Source organism: Octopus bimaculoides, chromosome 1 (genome assembly GCF_001194135.2).
Source record: "Octopus bimaculoides isolate UCB-OBI-ISO-001 chromosome 1, ASM119413v2, whole genome shotgun sequence".
In the NCBI taxonomy this organism is placed as follows: domain Eukaryota; kingdom Metazoa; phylum Mollusca; class Cephalopoda; order Octopoda; family Octopodidae; genus Octopus; species Octopus bimaculoides.
This window is the reverse complement of record NC_068981.1, coordinates 57,933,018-57,941,875: the sequence shown is the minus strand read 5'-3', so window position 1 is coordinate 57,941,875 and position 8,858 is coordinate 57,933,018. Positions and strand designations below refer to the sequence as shown.

The 8,858-nt window shown below is 37.5% G+C and overlaps 1 long non-coding RNA gene across 2 annotated transcripts in view; it reads left to right on the top strand.

The window, feature by feature from the left end:
• LOC128247568 (uncharacterized) overlaps positions 1-8,858 on the top strand; it is a 100,084-nt gene that overhangs the window by 45,038 nt on the left and 46,188 nt on the right. The gene's annotated exons all lie outside the window — the stretch shown is intronic.

Below are 8,858 nucleotides of genomic sequence, written 5' to 3'. Positions count from 1 at the left end.
CCTCATAAATGAAACATCCCCAGTAATAAATAGGAAATATACATAGTAGGTAATCATACCCCCATACCTACAGTTTATATTTATATACAGGTAGAATAGTTAGTGGGCTGTTATGTAAATGTATGTATGTGTGTGTGTGTGTATGCACATGTATGTAGGCAAATGGATATGAATGTAAACAGATAGACATACAGACGGACAAGTACATAGGTTATATGAATAGACAAGCACACATACATACACACATATGCAAATGAAGACTGAAACACATGACCATATACACACAGACTTCACTTCACACAAGGACACATATAGAGACATACATCCATACGTACAGACACAGTACATAGTCACAAACCCCCCACACACACTCAGGCATGCACACATAAGGAGACAGAGGTACACACACACACACTTGCAAACACACAAACGCATGAATATGCAGAATACATACATACAAACGTACACACATACATACATACATGCATATATACATACAAACTTACACACATACATGCATACACACACATGCATACATACATACATACATACACGTGTATGCGCACACACATGTACACAAACAAACAAAAAGAAAGCAACTTAGATAATGGACAGAGTCAACGACTATTGAAAAGATTGCAAGATGCAACGAAAATGTTAGGAAAAATAAATAAGTAAATGAGTGAAAACTTTACCAGTGAGTGTGTTAAATAATAAGGCACTAAAAGAGAATGACTCTCCCCAGACACAACAAAATATGCTTCAACACACGAACTCACATAAAGAATCTTGCAAACCAAATCTCAAAACAAAATATATATATATCATCATCATCATCATCATCATCATCATCATCATCATCATCATATAGCGTCTGCTTTCCATGCTGGCATGGGTTAGATGGTTTGACTGGAACTGATAAGCTGGAGAGCCACACCAGGTTCCAATCTGATTTGGCATGGTTTCTATGGCTGGAATGCTCTTCCTAACGCTAGCTACTGCAAGAGTGTAATGGGTGCTTTTTACATATATGTATATATAGCATGGGTGTGGCTGTGTGGGAAGAAGCTTGCTTCTCAACCAGATAATTCTGTATTCAGTTCCACTGCATGGCACTTTGGCAAGTGTCTTCTACTCTAGTCTCAGGCAGAGCTGAGGCTAGAGTAGAAGACTATATACATATACATATACATACATATATATATATATATATATATATATATATATATATATATATATATATATCATCATCATCATCATCATCATCATCACCATCGTTTAATGTCCACTTTCCATGCTAGCATGGGTTGGACGATTTGACTGAGGACTGGCAAGTCAGAAGGCTGCACCAGGCTCCAATCTGATCTGGCAGAGTTTCTACAGCTGGATGCCCTTCCTAATGCCAACCACTCCAAGAGTATAGTGGGTGCTTTTACGTGCCACCGGCATGAGCGCCAGTCACACAGTACTGGCAACGGCTATGCTCAAAAAGGTGTTTTTTTACATGTCACCTGCATGGGAGCCAGACCAGCGGCACTGGCAACGACATATATATATATATATATATAGTTTCTTGTTTTTGAAAACAAATTGGACTTTTGAAAAATAAATTAATTGCTTCATTGTTTCATTTAGAATTTAACTGGACTTGTCTCCTTTAAAATAGCTCCCTCCACTATCAATACATTATTTCCAATTTTTTTCCCAATTTTGGAACTTGTTTTCAGGAGAGTACAAAATTCTTGTGAATTTTCTTTGATCTTTTCTACTGCATCAAATCAATCACTTTTCAAGGTAGATTTCAGCTTAAGAACACAGGGAGTGGCTGGCAAGGATAAAAGTTATTTTGTGCTTTGTCAAAAAATGTCATACTTAGGATGTATTGCTTGAACAGATGAACTATCATGATATATCATTCAGATCTTGTTTGTCCATGCCTTCACATTGCTTCTTCTGAAAACTTCAGCATGTATAAATAAAACTATGTAAAACCATTAATCATCCAGCTTCATGGAACAAACTGATGGTGAGCGATGCCTTTTCAGTCAAAGAGGACAATTCATATCCCCCTCACATGTGAATGACCCTGACATTTTTCTTTAGGTTATGAAAATTTTTGTGGAATAAATTCAGTGGGGCTAAAAAGTTATCATTGCTTAGTGACTAATTAATAATAGGCAATGCAATGGCAATGCATGTGAGGCTGGAATGGTTACTGGAATCTCAAGAAAGAGTTCTGACTTACACACACACACACACACACACACACACACACACACACACACACACACACACATGCACGTATGCACATGTGTGTATGTACTGCCCAATTTCCTCCTTGAGACATCACCACCATCATCTCTTCTCTCTGACTGCAGTATTCAGCTATTGTAATTAAATGTAAGCAGAACTGCATACTTCACCAGCTTTTACCTGATACCACTTCTCTGTCTTATTACCTGAAACCATTTCCCTTGTTATCTTTCATTCTTAATAATGTCCTCTCCACTCACTCTTTACATTGATCACCAAATCCACGCATCTTCTGCCATCCTTCCCATATCTATTGTACCATTATCATTATTTTGCTGCTCTTCACTCACATTCTTTTTCTGTACTGTCAGTCATTTCCTATTCCCCCACCTCCTCAAATTATCCCAACTTATATGCATCATTAGTCTCCCCTATCCCATATATCCACCATTCATATTCACCATAGCTCCTCAATTCCTGATCATTTGATGATGATGATGATGACACACACACATGTATACTCACACACACACACACACACATACACACACACACATATATACATACATACATACATACATACATACATACATACATACTTACATACATACATGTATAGGTTAAATAAAATGAGACAACAAAGCCAAGGCTGTGTGGAATTTTCAGAAGATTTATAAAGAGAAAGTTAGTCTTACAGTTGTTTCTGGGATATTAGAGATTTCCCTTCATCAGAGATGATGTGAGATGGTTGAGTTCAATATAAGGAATTATTTTGGAAAAGGATGGTAATCATCATCATAATCGTTTAAAAGTAAAAATAAGAATATATGTAGGATGTTATAGTTGCAGTTCCATTATCCAAGGAAAGTGGTGCATAGAAGTTGTAGAAATTATTTTTTGTCATGGTATGTAAATTCCAATAGAAGTTCATATTTTGTCATTACAAATGGAAAGTATGAAGACGTAGATTCCAGGTGCTGTTCATTCAAAGGGGTCTTGTGGTGTGAGAATGTAGTGGTAGTATTAAGTGGATAGAGAGGGGAGACAAGATGTGTGTGTTAAAATGAGGAGAATGGTCAAAAGAAATAGGTGACGAAAGAAGAAAGAAAGAGGAAGAGAAAATGAAAAAGAATGAAAAAAAGGAGTGTTAGTTTGTGGTCAAAATATTATCAGGAGGATGGGAGAAGAGTAGGGGAGGGATAGGAAGAGATAAGAATGTAAGGAATGAATATGTGTGAAGAGTGGGGGGGGATGATATGTTTGAAAGGCACTAAGGTGGAGGGATGGGTACAGAAAATGGTACGGGGGTGTGGTTACTAAAATGAGTAGTAAAAAGTAGTAAACCTGAAAATAGATGGAGATGTTTATTGTACCGGCTAATGTAATAATGGGGGCTGAGGAATCAGAGAGAGAAAAAAAGAAGTGTATATTGATATAGGCATGCACGCACACATGTACATATATGTGTGTATCTGCACTATTATATAGGCCTGCATACTTATGTACTGCTGGTAACAAAGGTCCTCTCTCTCAGAGTGAAAGGCAGATTATTTGATGCCTGTGTGCAAACAGCTATGCTGCATAGCAGTGAAACATGGGCTGTGACAGCTGAGAACATGCGTAGGTGTGAAAGAAATGAAGCCAGTATGCTTCACTGGATGTGCAATGTCAATGTGTGTGTTTGATAGTGTAAGCATCTTGAGAGAAAATTTAGGCATAAGAGGCATCAGATGTGGTGTGCAAGAGAGACGACTGTGCTGGTATGGTCATGTGATGCACATAGACACGGACAGCAGTGTAAAGAAGTGCTGATCTGTAACTATGGAGGGAACCTGTAGCAGAGGTAGACCCAAGAAGACAAGGAATGAGGTGGTGTAGCATGATCTTCGAACTTTAAGCCCCACAGAGGCAATGACTAGTGATTGAGATCTTTAGTGATGTGCTTTGCTTGAGAGGACCCATCAAGTCAAGTGCACCCTTCTTAACTTGAGCAAAACATGGCAATTATCTACTCAAGTAAATCAAATATTAATTGAAGAAATTTAGAATGATTAACAGTATATACACAAGGTAAAAATTACTATTCTGAAAAACTATGGCTTTCATTGTATTTGCTTCTGTTCTACTTGGGATGAGGATGTAAAGCTTATTGAAGCCCCACATTATGCAGATAGGTACAAAGGAAAATATACCGTAAAAGTTAATTTCAAGAAATTGACACTGGGAACATATTTCTCCCATGAAAACTATTGTTTGTGTCATTTATTGAGCTCTTGTACTATCAATAGTTTCTTGTCATTGGTAGCTGTTGCTTGAATAGCGGGGAAATGAAAATATATTTTGTTGGCTGTGTGAATAATAACTCAAGCCACTTGCAAACATTTAATCAAAAATTATTTGCTGGGCATAAAAATATTTGGTGTTGGCAATTTACAGTGAACAACTTTAGTAATTGCTGACTGGGAGGGAGGGAGACTGCTCTGAAATTGCAGAAAGCTATTTGTGTGACAATATGGGATTTATCCAAAAATATACAAAGTCAAATACACAAATCTCCATGGTAACAGAGATCCTTGGCCATCTGCAATGGCAAGAGTGGAGGCAGGCATGTCACATGACTTTTAGAGGCCCCCTGCAACTTTTTGTTTTGAGGCCCCATCCCTTCAATCAAAATTCATGATCTACTCACCTTTTATTCATAGTTATATTTTACTTTATTCTATCTGAATTTCAATATTTCACGTTATCCTAAAGAACATATTTAGATAGGGACATTCGTGGTACAATGTAATATTTTAACAAGAACTTTTGCAGGTACAATGTATTACCAATTTATTTCTTGAAATTTTTAGTTAACATATATAGTTCAATTCTTGTTCAACATCTTAACCAAAGTAAATAGATGACTCATCTATGTACTTTGATTTTAACATGGGGCCCCTCAACCATGGAGGCTTCCTGAAATCACAGGAGTTGCAGGGGCCTAGCAATGGCCCTGAGGGGAGGCACATGAAATAGTCTGCTGCCTTCAAAACTCTGCAATTAGTTGAGTGGCAAAATGATCTTTTATAAGAAGAACATTTCAGAAAACTATATCACATCACAGCCTCACTTTGATGAGTTGACTAATAGACTGATCATGTGAAACTATGGTGATTCACTTGTGGTGTCTGACCAATTACCTAGTAATTAAGTTTCAAATGACTGCTTCAGTACTATTGAATCTATGACATAGAAAGCAATCAAATAACAGCCAATACAAACACTTTCAATCCACCCATCCCACCAAAAGCACTTTCACTGTGTTTGGTAAAGAGAAACACATTCACTTTTTAACCAGGAAAACATTTGCTTTTGACAAAATAAATATTTTTCCTGTCATGTGACACTGAAAGTGCAGGAAAACTGGCATTTCTGGTTGAAAATAACGATTATGAACTGTAAACAAAAATACAAATATTTATTTGAATGTTGTCATCATCATCATCATCATTTAATAACCATTCTCCATGCTGGTATAGTTTTGGCAGCTTGAGAGAAGCTCGTTATCTGGAGAGCTGCCCAAGCTCCATTTTGTCTGTTTAGGCATGGTTTCTATGGCTGGATAGCTTTCCTAATGCCAACCACTTTACAGAGTGTACTGGATGCTTTTAAAATGGCACCAACACAGGTACTTTTACATGGCACTGGCATGGGCGCTTTTATGTGGCACCAACATAGGTGTTTTTAAGTGCTTTTATGTGGCATGGGTGTTTTTATGTGGCATGGATGCTTTTATGTGGCACCAGCACCTACAAGCCAACAAGACTTGAACCTCCCAGCTGAGAGAGGGACATAGAAAGCTGCAGCACTAGAAGAAGTTGACTGCAAAGACTATGGCTTAAATATTGGCTCTTATTGAAGAAGCTCTTCATCTCTTTGCTAATAAAAATCATGATTATGAAGATAATTATAAAAATTACAAGAGGAGTTTGTAATAAGCTCAGTTTCTGTACTGAGCTGTACAATAAGATAGTTTGCTATGATTATCAAATAATTTTAGATTTCTTCCTTGTAGTAGATTCTGAAACTAATGATCTATTAGGTAGAAGATGGGGTCTGTCTTCTCAAAGACTCCCATCAGTTACAGTATTATTTATGGAGAGTATGTATTGTAGTAAAATGTTATTGTATTTGTAATTATTCCCTAATGTATTTCTCAAATATTCTAATGTGTGTGTTTAAAAATTGGCATTTTCGTAAATGTTCCGTCGTCATCATCATCTAATGTCCATTTTCCATGCTGGCATGGGTTGGATGGCTTGACAGGAGCTGGCAAGGCCAGGTGCCACACCAGGTTCCATAGACTGTTTTGACTTGTTTTCTACGGCTGGATGCCCTTCTTAACACTAACCACTTAACAGAATGTATTGGATGCTTTTTACATGGCACCATAGTGACAGGAAGAGCATCTTGTTATTGAAAATCTGCCTCAACATTCAACAAATCCCCGCTGACTCATGCGAGTATGGAGAAGTGGTCGTTGAAGAGGATAAAATGACAATGAAAAAATATTGACATACTTACATATCCTGAAAGTACTTGTGTATGTGTAAACATTACAGATAAGGTAGGGATTTCAAATCATGATTATTTATATGAAGTTATCTCTATATTCTCTTGCTATATCCAGACAGTAAACATCTTCAGGTGTTATTCAATGATAAATGCATTTTAGAAAATAGGTTGTCACATGAGAAAAAATTTGAGAGTACATATCTCTCTCTCACACTCCCTCACATATACACAAACACAAATCCAGCCACATATAGGAGGGGTTGCTGAAAAGTTTCTGGTTTTGGGTAAAACAAAATATAGGAAGATCAGTTAATTATGATTTTATTCAGCATATTCCCCTCTCAGATTCACACACTTATTGTAGCAGCCCTTCAGTTTTTATAAGCCTTGTAAAAGAACTTGGAAAGTTGGGCCTCTAACCAGGCCTTTTATGATACCCTTAAAGCCAGAAACTTTTCAGCCCCACTCCTGTATATGTATATGTAAGTGTGTGTGTGCGTGTGTGCGTGTCCACGTAGTACATGAGGAAAGTGAGTCCATGTAACTGGTGGAGGAACCAAAATATGTGTTGCTAAGAAGTGTGAGTTTTTTGAGAACCTCATATCACCAGCACTGGAAACAGCCACAACTACAATTTCCATTTAATTGTGATTTCATTTGATTTTGACTTACTTGACTCAGTAGGTCTCCTCAAGCAAGGAATGTCACCCAATGATTCAAAGGTACTTTTTAAATGGGCTGGCTATGTTACACTGGTGTAGGCTATGGCTGTAATCTCACTTTCCTTGCCGGGTCTTCTCAATCACAACATATCTCCAGAGGTCTTGGTTTTTTGTCATTGCCTCTGTGAGGCCCAACGTTCGAAGGTCATGCTTCACCACCTCATCCCATGTCTTCCTGGGTCTCCCTCTTCTACGAGTTCCTTCCACTGTTAGGGAGTGACGCTTCCTCACAGAGCTCTCCTCATCCATACATAGCACATGACCATACCAGTGCAGTCGTCTCTCTTGCACACCACAGCTGATGCTTCTTATATCCAACATTTCTCTCAGGGCGTTTACACTCTGTCATGTGTGCACACTGACATTACACATTCAGCGGATCATACAAGCTTCATTTCTTTTGAGCCTACGCATGTCCTCCGCAGTCACAGCCCATGTTTCACTACAAACACATTTGTATGTATGTATGTATGTATGCATAGAGTGTTAGGTGTGAGGTACAGAAATTGAATACTGAGAAAAAAATCAAAATTTTGGAAAAAAAAATCTTTTTATTTCTTCATTATTATTAGCGCTTTCGTTCAAGAAACAAACAAAAGTGCTAATGATAATGAAGAAATAAAATGATTTTTTTCCTAAATTCTGACGACATTTTCTCCCCCCCCCTCTCTCTCTCTCTCTCTCTATATATATATATATATGATGATTATATATATCTACTACATATGTGAGAAATTCTGTCTGTGAGTGTGTTTGCAGAGTTGTTAGCTAACTCCTCCTACATCGTTTTATCGATTTTGATGAAACTTGGCACGTGAGTAGAACTCATGTCTGGAAACCTCATGGTATACTCAGATTGTTGAAAAAAATCGATAATAGGGCCCCTGGAAGTGATCCTTATATATATCTAATATATTTTATTTTAACAGCCAAGGGAAATAAGCCCATACATTTTCCTATATTATTTGGTATAAATCAAATTGAGTACACTTATAACTGTTAGAGTTATTTTCGCAATTTATCCAGTACAACCCTTAAACAAGTAAATAGTAAAAGGATAAGCCCCCACTTCCCCGGGAATTACCGGGTACGTCAGCTAGTATATATATCTGGATGTGTGTGTGCGTGTGTGAGTGGGTATGAGTGCGTGTGTCTGTGTAAGCCATCTGAGAGAGCGTAAGTCAGGAAAAATATTTTCTGGGAACGCACAAAAGCCCTTTTCAGAGTTATTTACTTTGAATTGTTATTATCTCATATCTGATTAGCCTGTTATTACGTAACATGCTTCACGATTTTAGTATACATGCCTTATTAGTATTTCCTCCT